Source organism: Pistacia vera, unplaced genomic scaffold, assembly GCF_008641045.1.
Source record: "Pistacia vera cultivar Batoury unplaced genomic scaffold, PisVer_v2 Contig11, whole genome shotgun sequence".
Lineage (NCBI taxonomy): Eukaryota > Viridiplantae > Streptophyta > Magnoliopsida > Sapindales > Anacardiaceae > Pistacia > Pistacia vera.
Window position 1 is genome coordinate 1,716,286 of NW_022195137.1, and position 19,171 is coordinate 1,735,456.

A 19,171-nucleotide genomic window follows, 5' to 3' on the forward strand; every position below is an offset into this window, starting at 1 on the left:
AAGCTGAGTTTGATGCCTTGATGGCTAACCATACCTGGGAATTAATTCCAGCCACTTCAGATATGCATACTGTAGGTTGTAAGTGGGTGTTTAAGGTTAAACATAATCTTGATGGCACTATTTAGAGGTTTAAAGCAAGGCTGGTAGCTAAAGGGTTTCAGCAAACACCTGGGATTGATTACCTAGAAACCTTTAGTCCTGTTGTAAAATCCCCTACTATTAGAGTAATCATGAGTTTGGCTGTGAGTTATGGTTGGGATATTCAGCAAGTGGATGTTAATAATGCATTCCTAAATGGAGATCTTACGGAGCAAGTGTATATGGTTCAGCCTGAAGGGTTTGCTAGCTCAAAATTTCCACATCATGTATGTCGTTTAACCAAGGCTTTATATGGTCTTAAACAGGCCCCTAGGGCCTGGTTTGATAAGTTGAAAAAGGCATTTCTTAAATGGGGTTTTGTTCACTCAATTGCTGATCCTAGCCTGTTTATTTACCAAAATAAGAACACCATTATGTACGTGTTAGTCTATGTGGATGACATTCTACTTACCAGTAATGATCCTCAATTGGTTCAAGAAACTGTTCACTGTGAAAAATATGTTTTTATTGCTTGGCAGGTGTTGATCTGTGGTTTGAGAGTGGTTCTATGCCTTATGCTTTAATTGTTAGAATAAATCTGTAATTTCCAGTAGACAAAGGGCAAACTCGTAATTCTAGCTGACTAACAGTTGACTTGTTGACTGGGGTCAGTTTGCTTTTTAAACCCTTGTAACAGTATTCGTTAGTTACTTTTTGCACAGAAATATTCAACTTATTTTCTCTCAGTTTCTAGCGTTTTCTCACACTTTCTTGGCCCCCTTCGTACTACCTTCTTTCAATTTCAACTCTCATTTGGTATCAGAGCCATCGACAAACGTCTATATGGCCGATCAAACTTCTTTTGCTTCTTCTTTTGACAGATCTGAAACTAACCCAAACCCAAAACCTTCCCCTAGCTCAACAAATCCCAGCAATTCCTCCTCTGGTTTCGTCATCACACTTCCATTATCTCACCCAAGCTGACGAGAGATAATCACAGATTCTGAAGTCTCAAATTAATCTTCGCTGTTGGCTCATACGTTCTTGAGGAACATCTCCTGGTTTGGTTGCTTGCCCAGCTCCTTTCGTTAGCTTCAATCAGAAACAGAGGTAATCAAGAACCTAATCCTGAGTATGCTTTGTGGAAGAAACTGATAAACTTCTAGTTAGTTGGTTGTTGCTTCGATTTCTGAATCAATGTTTACTGTAATTGCTAAATGTCAACATGCCACTGAAATCTGGATAACATTAGAAAAGGAATTCCTTACTAGAGCCAAAACTTACATGTTAAAAGCTTGTTACAGAATACTAAGAATAGTCTTAGCATGCATGCCTATTTCTTAAGATGAAAGGATTTGCTGAGAATCTGACTGCTAGTGGGGTTAGTGTTACGGATAGATTCTGAATTATATATTAGATGGTCTTGACTCAGATTATGACGCTGCTGTAGTCAATATAACCTCTAGGTTAGGTCTAGACTAGAACCAATCTCTATTCAGAAAGCTCAAATTATCCTGCAAAATTTGACTAAGATTGGAAAAGACAAATTCTGCCCTAATTCAATATCCATAATGGTTCCATGGAGTCTCAGCAATATTGCCAATCTTGCTATAGCACCAGTAATAAGAATCTCAATTACCTCAGGATGCTCAAAACCTTGTTGGAAAACTTCAGTAAATACCCTACCTCAAGTGATCAACTTCATAGTTTCCCTTCATCTACTCCCACCAACTCAAATCAAACCATGTTTACACCTGGATATGCTCAGAACTCATATCATAGTCAAGTTTCATAATGGTTACTCTGTGGTAGTAGGTAGAGGTAGGACTGGAGGAAGAAACAAATTTGTTGCCAAGTTTGTGGAAAAACTGGGAACCTTGCACTAAACTGTTACCATAGGTTTGATGTTCACTTTACAGGACAATTCTCCCTCTCCGGTGTTTTACAAACATTCACCTAACTCATCATAACTCTGGTTCTGCTAATATTGCTGGTTTTTCCAGATCCCGAAGTATAGCCAAAACAATTACTCACCCGCAGCCCATCATACTTACTCACAGAATGCTAATCTTGGACCTTCAGTACAATCCTCTAGGAATCCATTTCTTCAACACACACATAGTCACATACATCCACTCCTAAGTGTTTCTCCATCTAGTATAGGTCCTACAGGAGGGCAGAACCAGGCCTTTATAACACAATCACACCCTATTTGCCTACCCCGCAGCAATCAACTATATAGCACACACTTCTACTGTTCAGATGCTGCGTGTATATGGATTCGGAGCTCAGACCATGTGAGCTCTGATTTGCACAGTTGACAGCAAGCTCTAGCTACACTGGTGTGGAGCAGCTCCAAGTGGGTAATGGTGAGTTATTATCTATTTCCCATATTGGTTCAACTGTTACCTACTGCTTTCTAGTCTTTACACCTTAGGAATGTTGATGTGCCTACTATTACCAAAAACTTGCTTAGTGTGTCTAAGTTGACTAGGGATAATCCTGTGTTTGTTGAGTTTATACTACTATTGTGTGTTTAGGACATACCCTCCAGAAAATTCTACTTCAAGGGGTACTTAAGGCTGGTCTGTATCAACTTCAGGTTCCAGCTCAGTCATCTCTTCATTCCTCTCCATTGGCTGCCTCTTTTAATTCCAAGCTTGCTAAGAACCTGATGTTTCTTGTCTACTCAGCTTACTAAGTCTAAATGTTACTTCAAATAATAAATCTGTTTTAGCTCCTATTTCAATATGTTCAATTCGATGTAACACTCAGTTTACTCATTTGAATAATGCATGCACTGAAACATTAATGACTAGCAATGTATCCAATTCTGATGTTGTAACTGTACTCAATAAGATCATACTTTTGAATCTTTTCCTGTTCAAAAAACTGATATTATTTTATGGCACAATAGATTAGGACATCCTAACATTTCGTTCTTACTAAAATCCTGGGACTTGAATCTACCATATTCAGTCACAATTCTTTTTCCTTCGTCCAGCCTGCCAGTATGGTAATTACACCAGTCTGTGTATCCCTAGGTTCTACTTTTCAGGCCCTTAAGCCACTTGAATCGTGTACTCTGACCTTTGGGGACCTTCTCCAGTACCTACACTTGAAGGTTTCATACTACATACAATTTTTAGATGATCACAGTAGGTTTACATGGATTTTTCCATTAATAAGCTAAGTCTAAAACCTATACAGTATTTCACAGTTTCATAAGTTAGTTGACGACAATTTGACACTACTCTCAAATGTGTTCAAACTGATTGGGGTGGGAATATAGAAGTCTAGTACCTTACTTAAAACTCATTGAATTCATTTTAGGCACCCTTGTCCTCACACTCATCAACAAAATGGAGGGTTAGAGGAAACTTAGACAAATTGTAGAACAGGCTTGACTCTACTTGCCCAAGCTAGTATGCCTCTCAAATTTTGGTGGCATGCTTTCCAAACGCCACATATCTCACAAATAGGCTGCCTACCAGTGCTGTCTAATCAGTCACCTTTTCAGATGTTGTTCATAAATCCCATTATTCTGAATTAAAGTGTTTGGCTGTGCTGTAATCCCTTTCTTAGGCCATATAGCTCACACAAATTCAACTTTCATACTTCCAAATGCACTTTCATTCTGGCATATGTCCTGCATCAATAAATAAGAATTTAGTAAAATGACAAAAATACTCCCACCCACCGACAGTACCAGATTCCGGCCATCACCACCGGAATCTGGTCAGAATCTGGCTTTATAAAGCAGACAGGTCAGATCTGGCCGGTCGTGTGTCGATCTGGCATTTTCCGAATAGATCCACCATGGATCTGGCCGAAAAGGCCAGATCTACAGCATGATCTGGCTATCGATGGCCGCAAAAGGCCATATTTGGCCGTTAGAGAAGGCCAAAGATATGGTCGCCTTTAACGGTCAACGACGACCATTTCTTTGATGGATCTGATTGGAAAATGCCAGATTGACGAATTACTGGCATTTCTAGTTGTTTTTACGACGTTGTGACAGATTTGGATGGTGGTTGCCAGAATCTGGCAACTGTAGGTGACTAGGGGTGTTTTTATTAATTTTTAAACTTTTTTTCTGAGGGTGCTTAATAAAATTAATAAACTTAAGGGGTTTAAAGAATTTAATAAAATATTATAGTATTTTCTAAATAATGAAACAAATAGTTATTTTGGGAATGTGATTGGAAATAGGATAGGAAATAAAGAAAGGAACGGACCCAATGTTATATGCTATTGAGGATCAGAGCCTTTGGGGTTGGAAACTCATTCCATCATTTTTTAAGGACTTATCAAATTTGTCAAGCAAAAATTGGAATGAGGATTCCCATTCTCATTCTCTTCAATTCTATCGAGCAAATGCCAATTATTATCAACCTTTAGAAGAACCCAGAACTTAAAATTTGCTTGAAAAGTATGAAGAGAACTTTTCTGAGGTTGAACTGTGATTTTCCTTTTTGTTTTATTGTGGCTGCCTGTCATTTTAAACGGACTTTTTATGTGCGACAGTGTATGCCACTGGCATTTAGTTTTGGAAAATGCTATCCTTATAAAAACCTATACAAAGAGGTTACAAAGTAATATCATCCAAAAGAAAAAACAAAGAAAAAACGGAAAAAGAGAAAAAGAGAGAGAAAGAAATCATAAAAATCAAGAGTAAAAATTGTCTTTGTATGCTCCCTTTATACGTGTCTTTGTAAAACTATCAGTGCTATTTACTTTTTATCAGGTCTAAGGGGTATGCATTGACTTTGAGTATGTAATAGTTTTATTTTTTTTATTTATTTCGAGTATGTAAAGTAAGGCATGAAAATTACTGTTTCAATGTACATTTCACAGGAGAAACGCTTCCACAATTGGTTGGAAAACGCAAGAGACTGGGCTATTAGCCGAAGTAGATTTCGGGGCACACCTCTTTCTCTATGGATTAGTGAAGATGGTGATGAAGTTATAGTTATGGATTCTGTTGAAAAACTTGAAAAGCTTCCTGGTGTGAAGGTTCATGTCTCTTCTCTTTCTCTCTCTGTGCTTTTTACGGTATTGTAATATTGTGTTTTATCTAGCTGCCATTGTCGGTTTAACTTTTAGATTGTTTGGTTGGTCAAAGGAGTCTGGGTACTAAACTATCCTGCCAACCCCCACTCGAAAAAGAAAAAAAAAATGTTGGTTTGTGTGTGTTAAGAGGGGAGCAGACTAGTTAAGGATATAATATCTATTTCAGCTTGTTGGTCAAGGTGTCTTTGGGAAGACCAGGGGTTACTGTTGAAGTTTGTAAGAAGAAGAAATGTACCTTATGTTCGGAGGATGCTTGCACAAAAGTTCCATTTTTTTCCTATCAATGTTGAAGTCTTGACACCAATATTTCTTCTGATGATTATTTGCTTTCAATTAGCACAAATTATCTACCTTTATCAGTGAAGTTGGACAAGTTGCAGTGGCCATCTCCCAGTTTTAACTTCGCCTTATTTATGACCTAGGTGGTTATAAGTGATTCATGCCTTTACTCATTAGCCAGGTTTTAAAGGGCTGTGAGGGTAGTGGGATAGATCTTACTTTGAATTCTACAAAGCCAAAAAGAAATTGTAATTTATGGATGATAATGGTATTTGGCTATTGTAGGTGCAGTATTTTTGAACCAGAAGATGTTGGAGATCAGGTGTTGCTCGAGTTTTCTTTACTAATCATAGAAATGGATAAAGCTAATGTCAGCTCTATGGATCTTCAGCTGATTCTATCTTGCATTTTCCTTCTATCTCCATCCCTTGTTTTATTTTTCTTGGCTGGGTACTTCAGTCCTTGTATTAATGCCTCCTTTTTTTCCTGAAGTTTCATACTCTTAAACAGAATTATACCCTTGAATTTTGGCTACTTTGAATGGTATTGGGATTCATCAATCTGTAATTAATTGTTTTACTGATTGCTTTTGTTCACTATTAGCTAGGTGTTTGATTTGCACCGGCACAATATGGACCACATCGCAATCCCTTCGAGTCGGGGTCCAGAATTTGGTGTGCTTCATTGTGTAGAAGATGTAAGACTACCGATCTGGTTATTATGAATTAATGTGTCTATGCTTTTATGTTGTCCATTGTATGCATGTTATGAATTTTAAATTTTTTAACTGTTTTTAATGTGATATATGGTTTTATTCTTGCAGGTGTTTGATTGCTGGTTTGAGAGTGGTTCTATGCCTTATGCTTATATTGTTAGAATAAATCTGTAATTTCAGTTAGACAAAGGGCAAATCTGTAATTCTAGTCTGACTAACCAGTTGACTTGTTGACTGGGGTCAGTTTGCTTTTTAACACACTTTTGTAACAGTATTCGTTAGTTACTTTTTGCACAGAAATATTCAGACTTATTTTCTCTCAGTTTCTCGCGTTTTCTCACACTTTCTTGGCACCTTTCTTAGCTACCTTTCTTTCAATTTCAAGCTCTCATTTATATTCATTATCCGTTTGAGAATGTCGAACTCTTTGAGAAAAACTTTCCTGGGAATTTTGTGGTTCTATGCCTTATGCCTTATGCTTCTCAAATCTTTTTAGATCTTTAGGCACACTATAAACATCAGTTTTGACACTCAAGTTGGCAATTATGTAAATATGTAATTGTTTCTATATCATAGTTAATTTTGTGGCCAACACATTCTTTCCATTACCTGTGGCAGAAATGATTGGATTTATTTGATTGTTGGTATGACTTGCTGAATTTTTTTTTTTTTTTTTTTTTAATGGTATGAGAGTGGACTGAAGTGAAACAATTTTGAAACATATGATTGCATTACTTTTGGCTGTCTCAATGATTACATTAACTCTCACAGTGAGGTTCCTGCATTTTTAATCTCTGACATAAGAACTATCCGTGTTCTTGTGTTGAAAGAAACACCATTGTTATTGAACATGTCTCTTATGTGAAGATCCTGGCCTTTTATTTATATTTTTTTTCTTTTTTAATAATCAAATGTATGGTGTTTTCCAATCTACTGATTGTATAGAAAAGTGATAACAGCCTATCGCATCATATTCCTTCTTCCCTCCTCCCTAAACATGGGGGAGATATGTATTATTATAGTTAAACTTTCTCGTGGATTTTCATCGTTGGCTCTTTTCCTATACAGGTTCTATACTCTCATGGTGTTGTCTACTGCGTTATTTGGGAAACCAGCATTTAGGAATCTCATTTGCAATGGCCTTGTCCTTGCTGAGGATGGAAAAAAGATGAGTAAAATGCTGAAGAACTATCCATCACCTGTAGAAGAGATTATTGATTCCTTTTTTGTTCCTTTGTTTATAGCATAGCATCATGTCCCATATTTATGCTCTCTTTTCTCATGTTATCTTGCAGGATGCTTTAAGATTGTACCTGATTAATTCTCTGGTTGTGCGTGCTGAGACCTTGCGTTTCAAGAAAGAAGGAGTTTTTAGTGTTGTTAGTATTTTTTTATCAATTACTATATGTTAACTTATGTATCTATAAAGTTTTATTTGATCTAATGCGTTTTCTTTTTCTTCATCATCACTAGTGCAAATCATTTTTTTTCTCAGTTGCTTATGCTGATCTCTCATTTAAATTTTCACCCAGGTCAGAGATGTTTTCCTTCCATGGTATAATACCTATAGGTTCCTCGTCCAGAATGCAAACAGACTTGAGATAGAGGGAGGTTTAACCTATGTTCCAGTTGATCTTGGAACTCTTCCAAAGTCATTGAACGTGCTTGACCAGTGGATCAACTCAGCCACTCAGAGTCTTGTTCGTTTTGTTCACCAAGAGATGGATGGATATCANAGCAATTCCTCCTCTGGTTTTTCGTCATCAACACTTCCAATTATCTCACCCAAGCTGACGAGAGATAATCACAGATTCTGGAAGTCTCAAATAATCTTCGCTGTTGGCTCATACGTTCTTGAGGAACATCTCACTGGTTTGGTTGCTTGCCCAGCTCCTTTCGTTAGACTTCAATCAGAAACAGAGGTAATCAAGAAACCTAATCCTGAGTATGCTTTGTGGAAGAAAACTGATAAACTTCTAGTTAGTTGGTTGTTGTCTTCGATTTCTGAATCAATGTTTACTGTAATTGCTAAATGTCAACATGCCACTGAAATCTGGATAACATTAGAAAAGGAATTCCTTACTAGAGCCAAAACATTACATGTTAAAAGCTTGTTACAGAATACTAAGAAGGATAGTCTTAGCATGCATGCCTATTTTCTTAAGATGAAAGGATTTGCTGAGAATCTGACTGTTAATGGGGTTAGTGTTACGGATGAGGAATTACTGAATTATATATTAGATGGTCTTGACTCAGATTATGACGCTGCTGTAGTCAATATAACCTCTAGGTTAGAGTCTAGACTAGAACCAATCTCTATTCAAGAAGCTCAAATTATCCTGCAAAAATTTGAGCTAAGATTGGAAAAGACAAATTCTGCCCTGAATTCAATTATCCATAATGAGTTCCATGGAGTCTCAGCTAATATTGCCAATCTTGCTATAGACACCAGTAATAAGAAATCTCAATTACCTCAGGATGCTCAAAACCTTGTTGGAAAACTTCAGTATAATACCCTACCTCAAAGTGATCAACTTCATAGTTTCCCTTCATCATATGCCCCACCAACTCAAAATCAAACCATGTTTACACCTGGATATGCTCAGAACTCATATCATAGTCAACAGTTTCATAATGGTTACTCTGGTGGTAGAGGTAGAGGTAGGACTGGAGGAAGAAACAAATTTGTTTGCCAAGTTTGTGGAAAAACTGGGAACCTTGCACTAAACTGTTACCATAGGTTTGATGTTCACTTTACAGGACAACATTCTCCCTCTCCTGGTTTTACAAACAGTTCACCTAACTTCATACATAACTCTGGTTCTGCTAATATTGCTGGTTTTTCCAGATCCCATGAGTATAGCCAAAACAACTACTCACCCGCAGCCCATCATACTTACTCACAGAATGCTAATCTTGGACCTTCAGTACAATCCTCTAGGAATCCATTTCTTCAACACACCATAATGTCACATACATCCACTCCTAATATTGGTTCTCCATCTAGTATAGGTCCTACAGGAGGGCAGAACCAGGCCTTTATAACACAATCACAACCCTATTTGCCTACCCCCGCAGCAATCAACTATATAGCTACACCTTCTACTGTTCAGGATGCTGCGTGGTATATGGATTCTGGAGCTACAGACCATGTGAGCTCTGATTTTGCACAGTTGACAGCAAGCTCTAGCTACACTGGTGGTGAGCAGCTCCAAGTGGGTAATGGTGAGTTATTATCTATTTCCCATATTGGTTCAACTGTTTTACCTACTGCTTTCCAGTCTTTACACCTTAGGAATGTGTTATGTGTACCTACTATTACCAAAAACTTGCTTAGTGTGTCTAAGTTGACTAGGGATAATCCTGTGTTTGTTGAGTTTTATACTAACTATTGTGTGGTTAAGGACATAACCTCCAGGAAAATTCTACTTCAAGGGGTACTTAAGGCTGGTCTGTATCAACTTCAGGTTCCAGCTCAGTCATCTCTTCATTCCTCTCCAAGCTTGGCTGCCTCTTTTAATTCCAAGCTTGCTAATAAACCTGATGTTTCTTTGTCTACTCAGCTTACTAAGTCTAATAGTGTTACTTCAAATAATAAATCTGTTTTAGCTCCTATTTCGAATATGTTCAATTCAGATTGTAATACTCAGTTTACTCATTTGAATAATGCATGCACTGAAACATTAATGACTAGCAATGTATCCAATTCTGATGCTGTAACTGTAATCAATAAAGTTCATACTTTTGAATCTTTTCCTGTTCAAAAAACTGATATTATGTTATGGCACAATAGATTAGGACATCCTAACATTTCAGTTCTTACTAAAATCCTTANAGATAACAATGCTCAGTTGACCAGAAGTCTTTCTAACAAACTGTTGTGGTTCTATGGCCACAATTAAGGCGTATTAACCCTAGGTTCGTGCAGTGGGGACGAGGGCAAGAGGCATAGAGCACAAGCTCACCAAAAACTTAGTACGAACTCTTAATTCATGACCTGAAGAAGTATTTGGGTCAGGGGCAGAGAAAACGTTCTGCAGTTGGTTAAATATTTCAAATGTTTCATTGACCCAAAGAAGTCTTTGTTGTCAGGGATGACAAGATGTGTTGAGTTGAAAGTTGTTATAGTATTTTTGTTTTTAGGCATATGAGCTGTGAAATAATGATAAAGACCTGAAATTAGTGGATGTACATATTCCAGTTGCAAATTAATGCGACGACGTTTGCAAATAGCTCTGTAATCTGTCTTGGAAAATTCGGTTGATAGACTATCAATGTTAGAAATTTAATTTATGCTCAAAACTAAGATTACATATATGATGATTTCAAAGAAGCCTATTTTCTTAAAACAAAATAAATCAAATTGTTAAATTTCAATTTTGGCTTATTATTAATTTAAACTCAACCAAGTTAACCTATAATTTATAGCACAGTAATCAATCTAATTTTAGTTTTTTAATAAAATAAAATTATGTACAAATTTGTTAGTGGTAGCTGCCAGTTTTTTCCTTTGAACGACAGTATAATTAATTTGTTCCATGATAATTCATTTTTATACCAACTCGATTAAAGTTTGAATATTATTATGCATATAAACTTTTGCATATAAACTAATATGAAAAAAAATGAATATAACAGTGAAAATGAAATACTTAATTCAATGAATTAGACAGCTGAATAATGTGACAATAGAGAAGTAATTTATGTACAAGAGTTCATATATAAAATTTGTACAAAGATAGACCCACTGAATGATGCAGCATATGTGCTGCTTTCAAATTTTTATGCAAAAGCTGGTAAATTAGATGGTGTGAGCAGACAAAGAACAAAGCCACATGATATAGGAATAAGGAAGCAACCAGCATATAGCCTTATAGAACAAGATGTTCTTCGTAAGTTTACTTGTGGGGATTTCTTTGATCCTCATGCTACAGAAATTTATTCCATGTTGGACGAGATTGAAAGAAGATTACAGCAACAAGAACTACAACAAACATCATCTCACCACAGTGAAAGGTTGGGTGTAGCTTTTGGGCTTAGAAGCACCCCTGAAAAAACCCCAATCCGAATTGTGAATAATCTCCGGATTTGTGGAGATTGTCACTCATTTATCAAGTTTGTATCTCAAGCCTATAATAGAGAAATTGTAATTCGAGATAGCCATAGATTCCATCGGTTTCAAGATGGTCGTTGCTCATGTGAAGATTATTGGTAATCCATGTTCTAACTTCTTTATTGTAAACAAGGAAAAAAAAATCATAAATATTTTCAGAAAATGTACCAAACAAATTCTATCTTAAAAATCTTATTAAAAAAATGTATCTATTACTGTTTTTCTCACCTTATAAAATTAAAACTCTCAGTTTAAACAATTATTCAGTATTTTATTCAACTCTGATATAATTTTTAGATATTTTATCAAACACATTTTCAAATTCAAATTCAATTNACAGAGCACCAAACACAGCCCCAAACACAGCCCATACCTTCAGTGTTTTCTCCCATCTCTTCACCAATATCTCTCCCATCAAATAGTTCATTTGATACCGTTTCACTGGTAGTTGAGTTATCTTATCCTCAGTAGTTGTCCTCAGTAGAAAACATTCATCCCATGATCACTAGGTCCAAAGCTAGGGCTCACAACACAGCTTTAGTAACCTCTTCCTATTTGGATTCTAAGGAACCAACTATAGTTACAGAGGCTCTTTCTCATCCATCTTGGAAAGCTACAATGCAAGCTGAGTTTGATGCCTTGATGGCTAACCATACCTGGGAATTAATTCCAGCCACTTCAAATATGCATACTGTAGGTTGTAAGTGGGTGTTTAAGGTTAAACATAATCTTGATGGCACTATTCAGAGGTTTAAAGCAAGGCTGGTAGCTAAAGGATTTCAATAAACACTCGGGATTGATTACCTAGAAACCTTTAGTCCTATTGTAAAATCCCTTACCATTAGAGTAATCATGAGTTTGGCTGTGAGTTATGGTTGGGATATTTAGCAAGTGGATGTTAATAATGCATTCCTAAATGGTGATCTTACGGAGCAAGTATATATGGTTCAGCCTAAAGGGTTTGCTAGCTCAAAATTTCCACATCATGTATGTTGTTTAACCAAGGCTTTATATGGCCTTAAACAGGCCCCTATGGCCTAGTTTGATAAGTTGAAAAAGACATTTCTTGAATGGGGTTTTGTTCACTCAATTGATGATCCTAGCCTATTTATTTACCAAAATAAGAACACCATTATGTACGTGTTAGTCTATATGGATGACATTCTACTTACCGGTAATGATCCTTAATTGGTTCAAGAAACTGTTCAACACTTGAATACTCAGTTTGCCTTGAAAACATTAGGGTCTTTAAAATATTTTCTTGGTTTTGAAGTTTCTCGAGATGAATTTGGTCTCCATATGAGTCAAGAAAAGTATGCTAAGGATCTCTTGGTTAAGAACAATATGATTGACTGCAATCCATGTTCTACATCTATGTTGGTTGGTGCTAAACTCTCCTTTGATGATAGTGAATCCTATGAAAATCTAGCCCTATACAGGAGCACTATTGGTGCTCTCCAGTATTTGACTTTGTCCAGACCAGATATATCCTATGCAGTGAACAAATTGAGCCAATTTTTGAAGGCTCCGACCCAAATGCATTGGCAAGCCTGCAAGAGACTACTCTGATACATTAAAGGCACCTTGAATTTTGGTCTCTTTTTCAGCAAAACACAGAGATTTAATCTAGAATGTTTTACGGATGCTGATTAGGCTAGTAGTCTACACGACCAGAGATCGACCAGTGGGTGTTATGTTTTCCTGGGTAATAATCTACTGCAGTGGACTTCTCGAAAACAGAAAGTGGTCTCTTTATCCTCCACTGAAGCTGAGTATAGAGCATTGGCTAAAGGAGCTAATGAAATAACTTGGTTCAGCAGCCTATTTACTAAAATTGGTCTCCCACTTAGTGAAGTTCCTGTTATATGGTGTGACAACCAAAATGCAGGATCATTAGCTTCAAATCCTGTTTTTCATGGAAAAACTAAACACATTGAGTTGGATGCTCACTATGTGCGGGAACAAGTTACAACCAATAAACTTAAAGTTCATTATGTGTCTACTGAATATCAGAAGGCTGATATATTTACTAAAGCTCTTCCCATGTCTAGGTTTGAAAATTTGAGAGATAATCTCACCATTCGAGCTGCTCCTATCTTTCTTTCAAATTCACCTGCTAATGTTTCAAAGTCACCTACTGATATACCTGCTAAATGAATTGAATAATTTTACTGATTTCTGGTTGAGCAGAGTCTTTTTTTTAGAACTAAAGTTGCTGATTGTTTTGGTTTGCTGAAGGTGACTGGAGGTGATATTGTTACTTTGTTATACTGAAAAATGTATACTTGTGCTGATTGTGTTTTGACTAGAGGAGAGTAGTTGATATGTTTCTGGTTTGACTGGAGGAGAATAGTTGATATGTTTTTGGTTGAGCAGAATTTTTTTATTGAACTAAAGTTGCTGATTGTTCTGGTTTGCTGAAGGTGACTAGAGGTGATATTGTTATTTTGTTATACTTAAATTTTTTCTGCTATGCTAAATACGTGGGTTGGTGTTACTGGTGTAGCTGACTAATTTTTTTTTATGCTGTTGATTGTTGATGTTTTGACTGGAGGTGAGTGATTTGGTGTTTTGACTAGAGGTGAGTGATTTGTTATATTTCTGGTTGAGCAGAATTTTTTTTGAGTTTGAGCAGCTGACTGATGTAGTCATAATGGCAGATGAATGTTCTGGTTTTGGATGAATATGTTTGTTGCTGTTCTGAGTTTGAGAGCTACTGACTGGTGGTGTTATGCTGGAGCATGAGCTGAATTTTTTGTGAATTGTTGAATGAATGTTATTGGTGCTGCAGAATGAATGTGGCTGAGTGTTCTGGATTGGTGTATAAGTAAAATAGAACTGAATGTGGCTGAGTGTTCTGGATTGGTGAATAAGTAAAATAGAACTGAAGTGTTGATTGTTCTGGCTTGTTGGATAAAAGCAAATTGGGTTGATGATTATTGCGGCTGGAGAGTTTACTGGTATTATGCTGCAGGATGAGTGTTTTTGGTTGCTCTGGTTTGCTGAATGAATAAAATTGGGCTATTGATCATTGTGGCTGGAAAGTTTTCAGTGGAGGTTGAGTTTACAAGGGAATGTTAGAATATGATTTTGGTAGTGCATTTGAGAATTCAGTAGAGGTCGTGTTTACAAGGGAATGTTAGAATATGAGTTTTAGTCATTGAAGGATAAATCTGTAATTTCAGTTAGACAAAGGGTAAATCTGTAATTCTAGTCTGACTAACCAGTTGACTTGTTGACTGGGGTCAGTTTACTTTTTAACAAACTTTTGTAACAGTATTTGTTAATCAGATTTTACGCACACAAATATTCAGACTTATTTTCTCTTGTTTTCTCACACTTTCTTGGCACTTTTCTTAGCTGCCTTTCTTTCAATTTCAAGCTCTCATCATATTCAATANGGGTGGCTTGTGAGAGGCAGATGGGAGATTGGAGGTGGTCGGAAATCACACTACACACACAAAAATCCAATCCACAAAAACAAACTCCAAAAACAGTCACCAAATTCACCAAACTTCATTATCCAAGCAAAACCAAATTCAAAAAACAACTCCAAACTAACTCAATTCCAACTGGTAAGCGGGCTGATGCCTGTTGATGGAGGTGGTAAGGTGCGGAGGTGGGCTGAGGGAATTCTTTGAAGGCAGCAGGTAGGAGGAGACCGAAGAAGCAGTGAGCTGGGTTCGCGAGCGGCTGTGGCGCGATCGATCGCTCAATTGTGAGGTACGATCGATCGCTCAATTGTGAGGTGCGATTGAGCTGGCGGAGATGAGGCTTTGGAGTGTAATTTGACTGTGATGGCAGGGTTTTGGTGAGTAGAAGATGGTGAAGCGAATGGTGGCGTTAGTTGGTGCGAAGGAGCAGCGCAACTGCATGCGACGTGAGTGACAGTCGTGTGATGGTGTCGCAGCAATGTGAAGGTATGGAAGGTTGGAGTAGAGGTGTGGTAAATTTGAAAGTAACATGTTATTTTTCTAATTCTAATAATTTAGGGTCAAAAAGTAATTTAATAATTTATTTATCAACGGTAGTATGGTAATAATTAGGGATGTTCGGTTCTAGGTACTCTGTATTTTTTTAAGGAACCAAAATTAGAACCGGAACTGGAACCGACGGTTCCTTGAAAATTGGAACCAAAACCGGAACCAACGATTTCGATTCCAGTTCTGGATACCCTGTAAAATTCTGATGCCCCAAAAGTTTTTAAAATGGCAAAAAAAAACCCTTAAAAACTTACAAATAACCCCCCACCTGGAACTTATTAACAAAAATAAAATTATAAATTATAAATTATAAATTCAAAATTACAAACTCCATTACTTTGTAAAGATAGATTGTCAAAAGTCAAAATAACTTACTTTAGATATTATGAAATATAAATATAAATGTATTCATATTATTTTTTCTACGAAAGTTTTTATTAACCCCCTACTCTTTAATTTTATTTTATATTAGTCTCGGTTTCTGGTTCCGGTTCTAGTTCCTAACTATAAGAACCGGAATTGGAACCGCACAGTAACAGTTCCAAAAATTTGGAAACGAAACCTACCCGTTGACGGCTGGTTCTGGGTAGGAACCGAAACCAAACCCTAGGTACCCGTCGGTTTCGATTCCACTCGGTTCTTTTAAACACCCCTAGTAATAATACCTTCTGCATCTGTGTTTGATCCTATCAATCAGTAACAGTGTTACTTTAAGGGTGACAATTTGGAATTTGTGAAAACAGGGGTGGGCACTTGTCATTACGCTTTACCTTGGGCAGGAACATATCGTTTACTCTAGAAATTATGGCTTACCATTGCATGGCAATAACTGACTCCAGATATCAGCTGCTAAAGAAGAAGCAAGCCTGCACAAAGACAAATTCCCTAAGTAAATCACATTCTCACTAATTTACAATAACACTATGCTTAAACAACAAAAACAAAAATCATGCTTTAATAGATCCAAATAAATCAAAATCTTTGTTACAAAACGGATGAACAACAAAATACAAGAAAACTAATAAAAAAATTCCAACCAAGTTTGCAAAATCCAAAGAAAAAACAGTATAAACAGTCCCAAGTCAACATTCTCAGCAAACCCAATTGCGAAAATCATAAACACAAAAGATGTGAAGCTGGGACGAAATTTAGTTAAAGATTAAGAGAAAAAAATGGTACCTAAGCTGATGTTGAGGAAGAATAACTTTTTAAGCGATATCCATGTCTAATCTTCTGAAATCTCCACCAATGCTTGCAAACAAAGAAGCGACTGGAAGCGCTTTTATTTACAAGAATGTGGATGGTTTAAACTAGTGTTTGAAAACCGGACCGGATTAACCGGTCGGACCGGTTTGATCTGGAACTAACTCATCTCCAGTCGATTCCCCTAAAAACAACGTATTCTAATCAAACTGGATGAGTTGCAGTTGGATCGTCGAAAAGTGCTGAATCATGGTCCAATCTCGAGTCAATCCCACCGAATTCGCACCATTTGAGGGTAATAACACCACCATAAGACTTGGTGGCATCTCCACGAAAAAACCCATCCATTTCTGAGCTGCAGTCCAGCCTCTTGTCGCTCGCTGTCCCACTATGTTCAGTAATGTCGGCCTTCTTCTTGATTATGGCAAATTTCGGCGTTGTTAGAAGTCCTGACACACCGTAAGATTCGCCAACACCTTAAATCAAAAGCCATCATTTCAAACTTGATTGGCGTTGATTGCCATCCACTTATTCACGCAAACGCCTGCCTTCCTTCTTGATTCTAGTAGATTTCGACGTTGTTAGAACTCCCTAACAACCATAAGATTCGTTGGCACCTATACATCAAAAGCCCCATCATTCCAACTTCAATTGGCCATCGTGTCGCCACCACTCACCAGTCTCTTTGCACACTACCCAGATTGTAGGGGTGTTTGGATAAATTTTTAAGGACTCATGCATAATTATTTAGGGTGTTTTTTAATTTTAAACATTGAAGGACTAAAATTTTTTACAAGATATGGTCCAACCAACGATCCAACGATCAAAGTGGAACCGAACCCTTGAACGGGTCAAGGCTCGATCTGGTTTCAGAACATTGGTTTAAACACCTTTGGGATGATGTTGTATCATTTTATTTGACCTTTGAATGCCAGACTTTTGGAAATGCCAAAATATTTATTGTAAATGATACAACATATAAGACCACTTAATTCACATAAATTTATCTGTATGTAAAGACAATAGTTATTGTCAATGTAACAAATAAACATCAATAAGGTTATTAATATCTCTCATTAATGACAAACAATATCAAACATCAATTACATTAAGCCACATATACAATCAAATCCAATTCTAATTATTCCACATCATGACCAATCAACCAACCAATGTTAAGAATCCAATTGATCACCAATCAAATGCAACCATCTGTAAGACAATTTCCTACATGGCAAAATGAAGGAATTCTACATCTTCAAATAGCCATAATATAGCCTATGCCTTAGGATTAATATATATAATTAGCGGGTAGAAATGGAACCTACCCAGAATTGACACTGTGCAGGTATGTTCTGTTTCAATTTTTTGGAATCGACACTATGCGAGTCTGGCTCCTATGTGTGCAAGAACCAGAAAGGAACTTGGGATGAGAACCGATTGAGGGTACTCGGGATGGAACCTGCTTGGATAGATGGCGGGGACCGAGAAAGCAACTTGGACAAATGAAGGCGGGTACTTGATATTCTGATACCAGGTACCCACCCTCGGATTCCAATTTCTATAGTATATCTATAATAAAGTAGTAACTAATTAATTTATATGATAAATTGATAAACATACTAATTATCATCACTTATTACTTAATTAAATGATTAGAAATTTAATTAATTATAACATTACATTTAGTATGATAACTCATGCCTCATGAATCATGGTATATTAAAAAGGTAATTGTTTAATTAATATTCGTAAAACATATTAACATTAGTTTATCTTTTGTCACAATCACAATTAATGTTAATTTAACTTATGGGCAAATTCAAAAACTTCATTTTTACTCTAGTAAATATAATATTATATAGATTATTTTTATCTATGCAGAAGTAATAAGTACGAATCGAAGTTCAACGAGTATCAAAATAATGATTAGTCGTTTATTATTAAAATACAAAAATTAGAACCACCTACTAATTGTGTATGAACTTTTTTCGAAATAATTTAATTATTAGTAATTTTATTTATTTCTCTATTAAAAAAAATATTATAATGTTAAAGTTTTGAGGGCAGTGATTAAAACCTAAGAGAATTAAATAGATTAGATTCATTAACTATTTGATGAGGGAAACCTACCCAAAGTTTGTGTAAAGACAAATTGGTACCCAAAAGGTTTGGAAATGAACAACAGCACTTTCTATCATGTTTTGTTAGGAATTTTCATCTGCTAAAGGTAACAAGGTGGAAAAGACTGGAATACCCTTAACATCTTTTTCTTGGCAACACACCTTAGCAACCTTTGCCACAGGGTTTTGGCCACTTTTCTGGCCATTTACCCAAAACCTTCTCCATCCACCGTCCTGGCCCTCCCTCACTGAACCTGAAAGATTTAATTCTTTACCAAGTGAATTATCCTAAGGAAATAGTTGCTATGTTGATTTTAAGTGTTCTTTGAACATAAACATAAAGCAATAAAAATAAACCCAAGTAAAACTACACCAATTTTTACATGGTTCGGCAACATACCTACATCCATGGGACCAAGTCCAGATGAAGCCAATCTATGGTAAACATTATAGTTATTACAAAGCCAAAGTTAAGCACAGTTGCAAGAACACTCCCTGTTTTGCAACGCTTTAAACTCCACCCTTGGTCGAACTCGAACTACCATAGCAAGCTCCACGTTCACAAGACCACCTGGTCAGCCTTTAGCTCCTCTCAAGGGACAAC